Below are 15,641 nucleotides of genomic sequence, written 5' to 3' on the forward strand. Positions count from 1 at the left end.
AATTATAATATAGTTCTTAATAGTGTTCTCTAACCACAAGAGACCCAACTATAAAGTATTTAAATACTGGCAACCAAAAAAATCTATTCAATGTAAATCAATATAATATACGAAGAGTAAAAGGAAAGAGAACAATTTCTAGATAGTTATTGAATTATTTTATATTATTTATTACGTAGAGTATTACGTAGTTTAGTCCTCTATTTCATTTTATGTGGCTATATTTAAATCATCGATCAAATATTATAACATTTCAAATAAATTATACTTGAAACTTAGGGATCGTCAATATGCCTGCTTCCTAGATAGGGGCAATTTAGTCATTTTGTATTTTTTTTATTTTAATTTGTTTTTTTTTTTAGTATGTTATATATTTAAAAATTACATTAAAAAATTATAAATTACAATAATTAATAACTTAAAATATTTAATTGTTTGTCTTATTTTCCTTTTTAGTATATTATATATTTAAAATTACATTAAAAATATTATAAATTACAATAATTAACAACTTAAAATATTTAAAAGATGTATAAAAAACTCTCTTAACTTTCGAAATTCTATCAGTGCCACATAAATTAAGACAAAAGAAGTAGCATATATTATTTAAAATGACTAAAAAGTACTATAAATCACAATAATTAACAAATTAAAAATTTAAATGACATAAAAAATTGTTGAATCTCGAAATTTATCAGTGTCATATAAATTGATATAGAGGGAGTAACATATTTTATTTTAAAATGACGTAAAAAGTATTATAAATCATAATAATTGACAACTTAAAAGATGTAAAAAAACATATAGTCGACTGAGGCATAACAAGCATGAAGCAATTCCATACAAAGAATTACATCAAAATCAAATATGTCTAACTCTACTAGATAAACTGAGAAACTGAGACCGAACAATTTCTATGTACCCCTTTAGTTAAAACTGAGTCACCAACAAGAGTTGAGACTAAGAAAGGTTCTAACAGGATTCGAGAATGACATTGAAATTCATAGCAACATAAGAATTTGTGAAGGAAAATCCTCTCCTGGATATAACAAGGCATAAGCATTAAGATGGAAGACTTGAAAGATACCAGCGACCACATTACGGAATCCTCTTGATCCTGTCGAGTATGAAGAGCATAATACCTACCTTGGCATTGTCTTCTACTAGAACTAGATGAGGTACCCTGTTGAGTTGGGCGATCTGCTAAAGCCACTGAAGCACTAGGCTGAGTCTGCTTACGAACATCTCTAGCCTTGCTTTTGGCAGATGGGTAATCTCTCAATCTACTACCCATCTTACCACATCTAAAGCAACCATATGCATTGGCCATGCACTCTCCCGAGTGGTTCTTACCTTACTTTTGGAAAGTGGGGAAAGAACAATTACTAGAAACACTACCATGAGACTTAGATCTTGGTTCTCTACCCTTATTGAACTTGGGCATCAGAGCACTAGCAGAAGATGGAACTGGGCTGGAAAACTTCTGCTAAAACTGAGTACGACTACCTCCTGATCTCTGATGAGAGTAATCAACACTATCTATATGAGCCCTCTTGTTATCCCTAGCCTTCTCATTGAGCTTCTCTTCCTCAATCTGTTCGGAATGGATCATCAAATAGGAGATATCCATCTTTTTGATCAACATAGACGTTCTACACTCCTTCACAACCATCTTAGAAACCCCAAAGACAACTTAATCATGTGGGTCCTAGAGTTGGCCACCCACCATAGATGAATCATACTTTGAAAGTTAAGTGAACTTAACGAGTTCTCCTTCAACGCCATATTCCCTTACTTTAAGCTTATGAACTATTGAACCTTTACTTTCCTCGAATCAAGGGGAAACAACCTGTAAAGAAAATCACCCTCTAACTTATCCTAATTAATAGGACTAACATCATTTAACCTATTATCCTTCCATTACTTTTACCATATATGAGCCACTCAAGAACTACCTTCTGATAGACAAGCTTCCCCATCATCCTGAGGGGAGTCCACACATAAGATTTTGTCCATTTCTTCTGTGACTGTGGATGATGTTGTTCCTTCCACTAATAAGATGCTAACTCAGCACTCTCAACCAGTGAGACACCCATAATCTCGGTGATCTTCTTTAACCCTCTAAGAACTATTGTTGATCCTCATCCACCTTGGAACCATGAAATTCTAGAGGGTTCATCCAAGGGAAGACTTGGACTCTAGCAGCTGTATTAGCAATAGGGTTGACCGAGTCACAACCTCTCGATTAGGCTGAGCAGTCATGGCTTAGGCTAGCACCGGAAAAGCAACCCTACATTTGGGGGATGAGCAGACCTATTTAGCCAAAGGGTCCTCGGGGGCTAGAGGTGCTTATTGCTCCATATTTTGATTCTTTGATAAAAGCTTGTTCTGGAGGCATGATGTTGTACACTTATAGAGCAAGAGTTAGAAGGAAACTATATAGAGTTACACTCTAATGCACGACTAAGTATATGAAAAAAATGAAGAATTTCCTAAAACATTTCATATCTTCTCATTTATGAATGTGGCGCACTTCATACCCCTGAATAATACTCTACTTAACGCGACTTTCAGACACCCTAATACACTTGAACCTGATGCTCTGATACCAAGTTTGTCACGACCTTAGACTACCCCTAGTCGTGATACGGTCCTTAGAGACACAAGTTCCCCCAAGCTAACTCATGGCATGACATGACATTAAGATTCATAACAACATAAGATAAAGCTAAAAAGCGAAAGACAATATAAAAAGTCTAATGGAGTCTAACATATAAAAATAGACAATATTGCAAAGTCAACATTGGAGGAATCTAACTAGTTGTCTGAAAGCCTTTACTCTATAGGTGAGTTGCTAAGACAAGTCCCTAGCTAGCTCTAAACTATCTAAAAGTTAAAGAACAATAATCAATGAAACAATAAACTCTTACTTAGAATAGTAGGACTCACCAATAAGCTACTAGCTGAATCTGAGATAACACTAATTGTGAACTGGATAAGGAGCGTCAGAACCTATATTATAAATAATATAAGTAGAAAAGTAAACAGTCAGTACTTGGAATATGTGAGGAACATTCATAATTAAACATGCTATTTGAACATGGTATGTCCATAAAACATGTTGATGCGATGATCAAGTTTAAAGCATAAAAACAGAGTAACTAAACTGAAATATCTAACATACATAGTCAAAGCAATAATCTAAAAGTTTGACTATGAGAGGTATATCATTAATCGACATAAACCATGTGAACTACAACATGGAGTTTATTGTACTGCTCACACAGAGTGCCCATACTTGCTATGGTATGGAACATGATATCTGAGCTAAGATGGATCCACTAACTTATGCCTATATGAGACAAAATATACGATGGCATGTAGTTTTGGGGCTTAGGGATTGCTACTAAAGGTCCATAGATGCTAAACAGAAACTTTCATCCCAAAAGTTCACCCGGTGTTAAGTGTTCCTTGTCACGCCCCAAGTCTACACCCTAGGCATGATAGGCACTGAAAAATTATTGTTGATCCCAAGTAAACTCTTGGCGTACCTGACTACTGAGTGGAAGACTAAACTAAATGGGAAAACTTTAAAAGTTGAGCATTTAAATAATAAATTATTTACTCAAGAAATTGTTGAAAATAACTTTGAATATACTAGAACAATGTTCAACACATAAATTCGAAAAGACTGAACTGACTCAACTCTATGTTTGAAGCCTCTAATAACTACGAATAGGTACCGAGACAAGCCCTACAACTTTCTCACAAAACAGCTACTAATACTGAAAGAAAATTAATAAATGGTGTCCTCCGAAAGCAAAGAGGTTTCACCAAAGATGACGAAGTGTGATCTCAATGGAGCTTGTTGATGATCCTGAATACCGACGTCTGCATCATAAAATAATGCAGCATTGAAAGACATCAGTACATGGAATATATGGTATGTAGTACATCTAAATGAAACAAAAAACTAAACTTAAAGGAACATTGATAATAGTTTGACTGAAATGTAAGGCATGCATGTAAAATAACATGTAAAACTTCACAACTAAAACAATGCAATATATGTATATAAGCAGAAAATAATAACTTTAATGCAATATATGTATATACGTAGAAAATAATAACTTTACTTTTTGGAGAATTTCTCTAACTGACAACCATCATTATGAGCCTTGTGATGATATGACATTCTACCCACATTGCCAGAATCATCATATTCCTTTCTAGAGCATAGGGTCCATAAAAGCCCTCAACAAGGCTGCTAAGGAGTCGCCCAAATCAATGGTACGGTCCTATCTATGTTGGCAGTGTAGTTTGTGGAGTTTGAGTTATCTTAACTCTTTTCCAAATCGGTGCTTAATACTACTCCCAAAGCAATGCAATAATACTCATAATAGTAATGATGTCTATGTTGAGTCAATGCTCAAAATACTTCTCGAAGCTATACTGAACTTCTCTTGAACTAACTAAAATTGCTTTTGAAACTATTTATGCTCTTTTTAAATAGACATGCTTTTCTTAATACAAGTAATGCATTTGGAACCCTTCAGTTTCCTTAAAACTCTTTCTCGATAATAATGCAAAATACTTGATCTTACCTAAGTTTTGAAAATCATGCATAATGAATAGTAATGCAAAAAGTTAAAAATTCTTAGCTAATAGGATCCATGTGAGGAATAAACATGAACTATAATTCAAGGATAAAAAGTACATAAATAAACATATACTCAATGATAATACTTAGTATCCAATAGAAGGAATTAAGGCCCATTCAAGAATTGAAGAAAACTTGGGTTATAATCCTTGATTAATCTCTGACTGACTGAATTTAGATATAGGGCGTAAGGCCGAACTGGTTCAACAAGATAAATAACCTTACATACCTGTCAAGACCTAACTCCATAGGCCGTGACTAGGGTCCGACCTGGACGCCCGTATACATACCTATCAGATGTAGTCAAGCTGAACTACGAACAATATGATAATTTACATAAGAACTCCAATGGGTCATAATGTCTTCATATAAATATATCCCTATCATTTGTCTCCTGAGGAATCGCCACCAATCATATCATGAAAGGACACATAAGCCAATATTTTATATTAGTATTCACAACATATTGTATAGATGCAGCTGAACAAAACTTACACACAACCCACACACATATATCTACAGACTTCTATGAGTGTCAAAGGTGTCATATGGTAGGATAGGGCCCCCGTCGTACTCCTAAATAAACGAATATATATATAAAAAAGATCAATATCAAAAATTTAGACTCCGGTACAATGGAGCACTCCAAAATAGCCGAGTGAAAATCCTAAGCTGGAGGATCCTGAAATGCGTGTCTGTACCTGCGGGCATGAAACGCAGCCCTCCGAAGAGAGGGGGTAAGCATGAAATATGTACTGAATATATAAAACATAAAATACCACAAATGAGATCACATCTGAAAGAAGGGGTCAGGGGATAAGTATAATAATTAATAAATCATTGTACCTACATTTTATGAAATAAAGTCATGCATATCATCATATATATATATATATATATATATATATATACTATACCCGACCCTCTAGCAAGGGACTTGGTGAATAGAGTAGTGTACACTTATACCGTACCCGACCCATTATGGGACTCGGTGCCATAACCATACCATTGCATCATCATATCATCATATACATATATTATATCGTACCTGGCCCTCTAGTAAGGGACTCGATGAAGATGTAGTAAAGCTGTGCACGATAACATACCCAGCTCGGGACTCGATGAAAGATATATTAACGATATGCATGAGCAGAGTAGTGAGTAACCATATGCAAGTTAAATCATTGTCTGAGACTAAATATAATAATCATAATGAACTATCATTTGAAGATCAGGATAGTAATCGTCTCAAGTACCCTCTAAATGCCATTAGGGACCATATCAAATGGAGCCTCAGAAATCATAGACATGTATCAAGATAATGCTAAATAGCTTATGGAATCAGAGACATTTGTCATCGTAGAGTCCTTAGGAATAAGAGCTTATACATCCAATTAATATTCAACATATAGAAGGCTTGAGGGCAGTAGCTCAACTACTTTAAGAGTTTTACGATCAAGAAGTGAATAAGTGTCATGACCCAAGATTAGGTCCTAGACGTGATATGACGAATGAGGAACCCGAAAGTACCTCAAACAAGCCTCTTAGCATTCTTTTAGCCTTTCATAAATAATGATGATAAATAAACAAGCGGAAATCATAATAGTAAATCTTTAACTTATATATGTCCAACAATACCTCTAACTATTAGATTTAACGGGGCTAAGACAAGTCCCTAGCTCACCCTCAATTATAATAGAAGAAATGTCATAGTAAAATATCTTAACATATCATAAGCTAGAAAGATAAAGGAGTATTATTCCCGAAATATGGAAACTCACCAAAAGTAGTCTTCAACGAAATCTCAACTAGCCACGTAGAGGAGAATAAGGAGAAGCACTAGTCCCTACATGGTGATATCATGTAGGCAAAAGAATATGCGTTAGTACTTTGAATGTACTAAGTATGTAAAGATGCATAAACATTGAGGAAATATTATAACATTTATGTAATATGGAACATAATGTAATGCATGCATAATAAATCATATAGATATCCTTTAAAACATTCATTTTGTGGGAAAATGACCATAACCGACATTTAAGACCATGCGAGCTATTACATGGAATCCAACATAACCCCCTACGTTGGCCCAGAAGACTACTTGCCGGGTAGAACTCCGTCAACTTCATTCATTTCTTTAACTTTAATTTTAAGGGCTTTCAAGGATCCATTAGCCTAAGCCTACAAGGGCTCCTATGTTGGCACATAGTTAATGAAACAAGGGGTTGCTACTAGGATTGCCTTACCGAATCCCACTTTAATGACCCATTCGATTCTAAGTCAATCCCACGGAATAGTTTAATACTTCAAAATAGTCATAGCATATAGCTTAAGAATTCAAAACATCATATTCAGTAGAATAGCTCATTAAAACATTTGGTAATTCAAATATGCAAGAATTGTCCTTATAGCATAAAGAATCTATCATTCATATCATTTCATCATTCTTTCATTTTATAAGACTCTCTTTTGATCATAGATATTGCTTTCATAAATATTCATTTGGAGTCAAGGCTTTCAAGTCAAACTTTATTGAAAACATAGTAAAATTAGGTGGGTTCAAATCACTTCAACTTGCAAACATGTATGTAAATAAATATACATAAATACTTTAAAATCCATTAATTAAAAATCATGCTTTAAACAACCCACCATGAATTTCAAGAACCTTTAAATAGATAAATAGAGGAATTACTTGCAAACCATCAATTCATACATATAAAATTATGTTGCATCTAAATAGACCAATAATCATTAGTTTAACCATAATTCATGCTATTAAGTAAAAATAAAAATTATCATAAGAAAATATTACTTGAAATCAAGAGACTTAATTGAAAGAGTTTTTGGACTACATGGGTGGAAGAACCCATGGATAAACGCCCACATAACTTAGAGTAAAACTTAAAGAAAATAAACATAGTTTATCATATAATTAAAATACTTTAGGCATGAGAGTGGAATGAATACTCTCATGGAAGCCTTACATATCTGAAATCCGAAGCTTTAGTCGGAACCGAAAGACTTAATGAACACTCTTGATTCCTAGCTTTTCTCCTCGTCGGAACGTTTTGTGTACTACCCGGAGTATATGAATCACCGGAATAGTATTTCTTCACTACTAAGAACTAAAACTATATTTGAGAATGTGTAAAGAAGTTTATAGAGAGAAGACTTGCTTGAGAAAGCTTGATGAATAAAATGAGGAATAAGGTGAGTATTTATAGGTGGAAAAGAGGGATCTAACAATAAATAAAATAATTATAAAGAAAAATCTGAAAATTTAATGAAAAATTATGATGTCATGGATGATGTTAATTGGAGGACAATTTATGTCATGAGTGATGTCAAATGTATCTAGATCTTTCCATGGTAGGTGAAATGAGTTATCTTTGACAGAATACTTCTTTTCGAAGCTGCTTTTGAACAAGATAAATTCCTTAGTGGGATTTGGTGTCTTCATAAGAATTGTAGATAGAGAAGTCTAGTTTCATGTCGTTCAAGAATCAACCAATTTGGAGTATCATACTGTGAGATATGAATTTTCTTCTATAAATACTCCATTTTATCACAGTACACTATCTTATAATAATTAATTTATTTGACCTACTTAAACTTATAAACTTAAATTATGTTCTTCACAAACATTGTAGGTAATGATCGTGTGGTTACGCAAAAATTTGAATCACCCAAGTTGGACAATCATATAAAAAGTTATGCCCAAAATACAGAGGCTATATCATTTTAGGTGAGAATTGAAACATCGTATACAATGTTTTTAGAGGATGTTACATTATCTTCCCCTTGGGAACATTCTTCCTCGAATGAGGAAAGACTTAGCTTGAGTAGAGTAGAGTGTAAACCAACAACCCATCATTAATGTAATAGTGTAATTTAAAACATCGTTTAAAACATATTTTATAATTTTGCAAGCATATGACAAGAAAAGTTGAGATGCAAAGATTTCAAGTAATTGAGCAAGGACAACTTAATACCTTAGGATTGGGTAGAGGGGAAAAGATGAGGGTATCTCTTAACCATATCCACTTCCGCTTCCCATGTTGCACTTTCTATTTGTTGATTCCTCCAAAGGACTTTAACACATGCAACTTCTTTGTTCCTCAATCTCTTAACTTGTCGGTCCAAAATTTCCACATGAACTTCTTTATAGGTCAAGTTTTCTTAAATATTCACTATTCCCATAGGTATAATGGAATTAGGATCACCCACACTTTTTTTCAACATAGACACGTGAAACACTGGATGAACCATGGTTATTTTCAATGGTAATTCCAACTCATATGCAACCTTACCAACATGTCTCACGATTCTATAAGCCCTACATACCTAGGGCTCAATTTTCCTTTCTTACCAAATCGAACCACACCTTTCATGGGTGAAACCTTCAAATACATCCAAACATCCACATTAAACTGAAGATCCCTTCTTCTAGTGTCAGAATAGAACTTTTGACGACTTTGAGCCGTCTTCAACCTTTCTCTAATGATCTTCACCTTCTCTAAAGCATCAAGTACCAAATCGAGGCCCAACAAGGTCATCTCGCCTACTTCGAACCAATAAACCAGTGATCTACATCGTCTCCCATACAAAGCCTCAAACGACACCATCTCAATACTTGAGTGGTAACTATTATTATAGGCAAACTCGATGAGCGGTAGATGATCATCCCAATTTCCTTTAAACTCCAACACACAAGCCCTTAACATATCCTCTAGTGTTTGAATCGTCCTTTCGGCTTGCCCATCTGTTTGAGGATGGAATGCTGTGCTCAACTTTACCTTAGTACCGAGGCCTTTTTGAAATGATCTCCATAAGTGAGAAGTGAATTGGGTACCACGATCCGAAATAATGGATAACGGCACACCATACAACCTCACCAACTCCCGAATATACAACTTGGCATAGTCTTCGGCACTATAGGAAGTTTTAACTGGTAGGAAGTGAGCTGACTTAGTCATTCTATCAACAATTACCCAAATCGAGTCATGACACTTCCGGGTATGAGGTAAGCCTACTAATAAATCCATATTCACATTTTCCCACTTCCAAGTTGGGATGTCAATGTCTTAGGCTAGGACACTCGGCCTTTGATGTTCGACCTTCACTTGTTGGAAATTCGTACATTCGGACAAAAACCTTGCTATATCCTTCTTCATGCCACCCCGCCAATACAAATCCTTTAAGTCTCGGTACATTTTCATTGAACCGGGATGAATAGAGTATGTAGAATTATGAGCCTCCATTAAGATGAAACTCCTTAGGCCATCAATATCTGGAACACATATCCAACCTTGGTAGTATAGCACCCCATCTCCCCCTTGGGAAAAGACCTCTATCTTTTTTTCCTTTACCAACTTCTTTAGCTCGATAAATTTTGGGTCAAGATCTTGCTTTGATTTAACATCCACCACCAACGAGGATTTAGACCTATTTTGAACAACCATACCACCATCATTAGTACCACACAACTTCACCCCTAATCTAGCTAACTGGTGAACATCTTTCACCAACTCCCTCTTCCTTTCATCCACATGGGCCACACTCCCCATACATATCCTACTAAGTGCATGAGCAACCACATTGGCTTTACCCGGATGATAGTGCACACTCATGTCATAGTCCTTAAGGAGTTCTAGCCACCTTCTTTGCCTTAGATTAAGGTCCTTTTGGGTGAACACATATTGAAGACTTTTATGATCAGTAAACACATCCACATGCACCCCATAGAGGTAATGCCTCCAAATCTTCAGAGCAAAAACAACGGCCGCCAATTCAAGGTCATGGGTAGGATAGTTACGCTCATGCACCTTTAATTGCCTAGAAGCATAGGCTATGACCTTGCCATTTTGCATTAAGACACAACCTAAACCAATCTTTAAAGCATCACAATAAACTACAAACCCTTCTAATCCTTCTGGGAAAGTCAAAATAGGAGCAGAGGTAAGTCGATCTTTTAAGGTCTGGAAACTCTTCTTATACTCATATGTCCATATGAATTTGGATTTCTTTTGGGTCAATTTTGTCATAGGAGATGAGATGGAAGAAAAACCTTTGACGAAGCTTCGATAGTACCCGGCTAGACCTAAGAAGCTCCTAATGTCTAAAGGAGATAATGGTCTAGGCCAATTTTTGACTGCCTCTATTTTCTTAGGATCAACCTTGATCCCATCACCGGACACTACATGACCAAGAAATGCTACCTCCTTTAACCAAAATTCACACTTACTAAATTTTGCAAATAATTGCCTATCCCTCAACGTTTGAAGCACAACTCTCAAGTAATTTTTATGTTCTTCCTCACCCCTAGAGTAAATCAAAATATCATCAATGAAGACCACCACAAAGGTATCAAAGTAAGGTTTGAACACCCTATTCATCAAGTCCATTAACACCGCCGGTGCATTCATCAACCCAAAACTCATCACCACAAACTCAAAGTGACCATACCTTATTCAGAAGGCCGTTTTGGGAATGTCACACTCCCTCACCCGTAGTTAGTGATAGTCGAACCGAAGGTCGATCTTGGAGAAGTGACTTGCCCCTTATAGTTGATCAAATAAGTCATCTATTTTAGGGAGTGGATACTTATTCTTAATGGTCATCTTATTTAATTTCTGATAGTCTATGCACATTCGAAGTGACCCATCCTTCTTTCTCACAAATAACACGAGAGCACCCCATGTCGAAATACTTGGTCTTATGAACCCGTTCTCTAACAAGTCTTTTAATTATTCCTTCAACTCTTTCAATTCTACTGGGGCCATACGGTAAGGAGGAATAGAGATAGGTTGGGTATCGGGGAGGAGATCGATACCAAAATCAACTTCCCTTTTGGGAGGGACATCGGGAAGATCATCGGAAAAGACATTGCGGAATTCATTGACTATAGGAACCAACTCAAGAGGAGGACTTTTGGAGTTGACATCCCTAACCCTCACAATATGGTAAATACAACCCTTAGAAATCATTTTGTGGGCCTTAAGATAAGAAATAAACTTACCCTTCACCACCGAATCACGATCCTCCTATTTAATAATAGGCTTATTTGGAAATTATAACTTGACTCGACGAGTCCTACAATCTATGGAAGCATAAGATGCATGTAACCAATCCATCCTAAGAATGACATCAAAATCTATCATGTCAAGTTCAACGAGATCACAAGGAATATCTTTGTACAAGATAGACACAAGACAACCCCTATAGACCTTTTTAGCAATAACTGACTCACCAATGGGGGTAGACACCAAATAGGGCTCTAATAACATTTCAGGTAAAACATCAAATCTATTAGCAAGGAATGGAGTAACAAAAGATAAATTTGCACCCGGATCTAATAGTGCATATACATCAAAAGAAAAGACCTTTAACATACCAGTAATGACATTGGGTGCATCCTCAACCTCTTGTCTTCCATGCAAGGCGTAAAAGCGGTTGGTGCGTTTGACACCTTCTTGGACTTGTTGACAAATAGCAATTTGGCCTTTAGTCCTACCACCACCATCTCTATAATCCTTAGCATGGTAGCCCAGCTTGCCACACTTAAAACATGCATTGGAGCCAGCTAAGCATTCCCCTTTGTGAGTCCTTCCACACTTCTTGCAAGCGGGGAAAGTTTGAGTAGGAACATTCTCTCTTGGAATCATTGGTTTACCACTTCTGTCCTTGTTAAACCTTGGAGGAGGAGTATTGGTGGAACCTTGTCCCACAAATCGTTGCCCACCTTGGCCTTTGCCATTGTTACCATAATCGGACCTTTGAGGGTTAAATCCTCCACCATCCACTCTAGCCTTTTTGAACCCCCTTGATCTCTCTCTAAGCTTCTCTTCTTCAATTTGTTCTGTGTAAGTCATTAACTGAGAGATATCCATCTCCTTGAATAACATGGCCATTTTACACTCCTTGGACACCAAGACACCAGAAATAAACTTGCTCATCCTAGCTCTTGGGTCGGAGACCATGAAGGGAGCATACTTTGAGAACTTAGTGAATTTGAGAGCATACTCCCTCACACTCATACTCCCTTAATGAAAGTTGATGAACTCTTGGATTTTATCCTCCCTTAGCTCCAATGGGAAGAAGCGGTCTAGAAAGGCACCTTTGAACTCTTCCCATCCTATCGACCCTATTTCTTTATCCCTCTCAATAATCCATTATTCATACCACACTTAAGCCACACCTTTGAGTTGATAGGCCACTAGCTCGGCCTTCTCATTTGGTGGCACACCCATGATAGCCACAATCTGATACACCTTATTAATGAACTCCATAGGATCCTCATCTAGTTTAGAACCATCGAACTCGGGCGGATTCATCCTTTGGAAATCCCGAATCCTAGAGACTGGATTTTGCATTTGGGGAAGAGGAACACCTAGATTCTCTTAGTTGGCTACGACTTGAGATAACAAAGTAATAACACTACGAAACTCGGCATGGGTTACCCCGTCCTCATGATGTTGGACATTAGGAACCAGAAGAGTTTGGTTCTCATCATCAACCCTTGCTTTTTGAGGTGCTCTTCCACGAGTCATTATCTAGAGAACACGAAATGGGTCATTAGTTAAAAGAAAGCTTAGGACACTCTAAGGCACGACAAAAATTTGAAAGAAGTGAATTTTTTTCTAAATGCCTTATAATCTCCTCTTCATAATTGTGGTGCGCTTCACAACCATGAACAAGACCCTATTCGACGCAGTATGTTGGACTCCAAGGACCATTCAAAACCTCGGGCTCTGATACCAAGTTTGTCACGACCCAAGCCTAGGGCCTAGACGTGACATGGCAAATGAGGAACCCGAAAGTACCTCAAATAAGCCTCTTAGCATTCTTTTAGCCTTTCATAGGTAATGATGATAAATAAACAAGCGGAAATCATAATAGTAAATCTTCAACTTACATATGTCTAACAATACCTCCTATTAGATTTAACGGGGCTAAAACAAGTCCCTAGCTCACCCTCAATTATAATAGAAGAAATGCCATAGTAAAATATCTTAACATATCATAAGCTAGAAAGATAAAGGAGTATTGTTCCCGGAATATGAGAACTCATCAAAAGTAGTCTTCAATGAAATCTCAACTAGCCACGTGGAGGAGAATAAGGAGAAGCACTAGTCCCTACATGGTGATATCATGTAGGCAAAAGAATATGCGTTAGTACTTTGAATGTACTAAGTATGTAAAAATGCATAAACATTGAGGAAATATTATAACATTTATGTAATATGGAACATAATGTAATGCATGCATAATAAATCATATAGATATCCTTTAAAACATTCATTTTGTGGGAAAATGACTATAACCGATACTCTGTCAACTTCATTCATTTCTTTAACTTTAACTTTAAGGGCTTTTATGGATCTATTAGCCTAAGCCTACAAGGGCTCCTATGTTGGCACATAGTTAATGAGACAAGGGGTTGCTACTAGGATTCCCTTACCGAATCCCACTTCAATGACCCATTCGGTGCTAAGTCAATCCCACAGAATAGTTTAATACTTCAAAATAGTCATAGCATATAGCTTAAGAATTCAAAACATCATATTCAGTAGAATAGCTCATTAAAACATTTGGTAATTCAAATATGCAAGAATTATCCTTATAGCATAAAGAATCCATCATTCATATCATTTCATCATTCTTTTATTTTATAAGACTCTCTTTTGATCATAGATATTGCTTTCATAAATATTCATTTGGAGTCAAGGCTTTCAAGTCAAACTTTATTGAAAACATAGTAAAATTAGGTGGGTTCAAATCACTTTAACTTGCAAACATGTATGTAAATAAATATACATAAATACTTTAAAATCTATTAATTAAAAATCATGCTTTAAACAACCCACCATGAATTTCAAGAACCTTTAAATAGATAAATAGAGGAATTACTTACAAATCATCAATTCATACATATAAAATTATGTTGCATCTAAATAGACCAATAATCATTAGTTTAACCATAATTCATGCTATTAAGTAAAAATAAAAATTATCATAAGAAAATATTACTTGAAATCAAGAGACTTAATTGAAAGAGTTTTTGGACTACATGGGTGGAAGAACCCATGGATAAACGCCCACATAACTTAGAGTAAAGCTTAAAGAAAATAAACATAGTTTATCATATAATTAAAATACTTTAGGCATGAGAGTGGAATGAATACTCTCATTGAAGCCTTACATACCTGAAATCCGAAGCTTTAGTCGGAACCGAAAGACTTAATGAACACTCTTGATTCCTAGCTTTTCTCCTCGTCGGAATGTTTTGTGTACTACCCGGAGTATATGAATCACCGGAATAGTATTTCTTCACTACTAAGAACTAAAACTATATTTGAGAATGTGTAAAGAAGTTTATAGAGAGAAGACTTGCTTGAGAAAGCTTGATGAATAAAATGAGGAAATAAGATGGATATTTATAGGTGAAAAAGAGGGACCTAACAATAAATAAAATAATTATAAAGAAAAATCTGAAAATTTAATAAAAAATTATGATGTCATGGACGATGTTAATTGGGGGACAATTTATGTCATGAGTGATGTCAAATGTATCTAGATCTTTCCATGGTAGGTGAAATGAGTTATCTTTGACAGAATACTTCTTTTCGAAGCTGCTTTTGAACAAGATAAATTCCTTAGTGGGATTTGGTAACCATAAGAATTGTAGATATAGAAGTCTAGTTTTATGTCATTCAAGAATCAACCAATTTGGAGAATCCTACAGTGAGATATGAATTTACTTCTACAAATACTCCATTTCGTCACAACACACTGTCTTATAATAATCAATTTATTTGACCTACTTAACCTCTGAAACTTAAATTATGTTCTTCATAAAAGTTGTAGGTAATGATCGTGTGGTTATTCAAAAATTTGAATCACCAAATTTAGACAATCCTATAAAAAGTTATGCCTAAAAACAGAGGCTGTATCATTTTTAGGTGAGAATTGAAAC

This window comes from Solanum dulcamara, chromosome 7 (assembly GCF_947179165.1).
Source record: "Solanum dulcamara chromosome 7, daSolDulc1.2, whole genome shotgun sequence".
Lineage (NCBI taxonomy): Eukaryota > Viridiplantae > Streptophyta > Magnoliopsida > Solanales > Solanaceae > Solanum > Solanum dulcamara.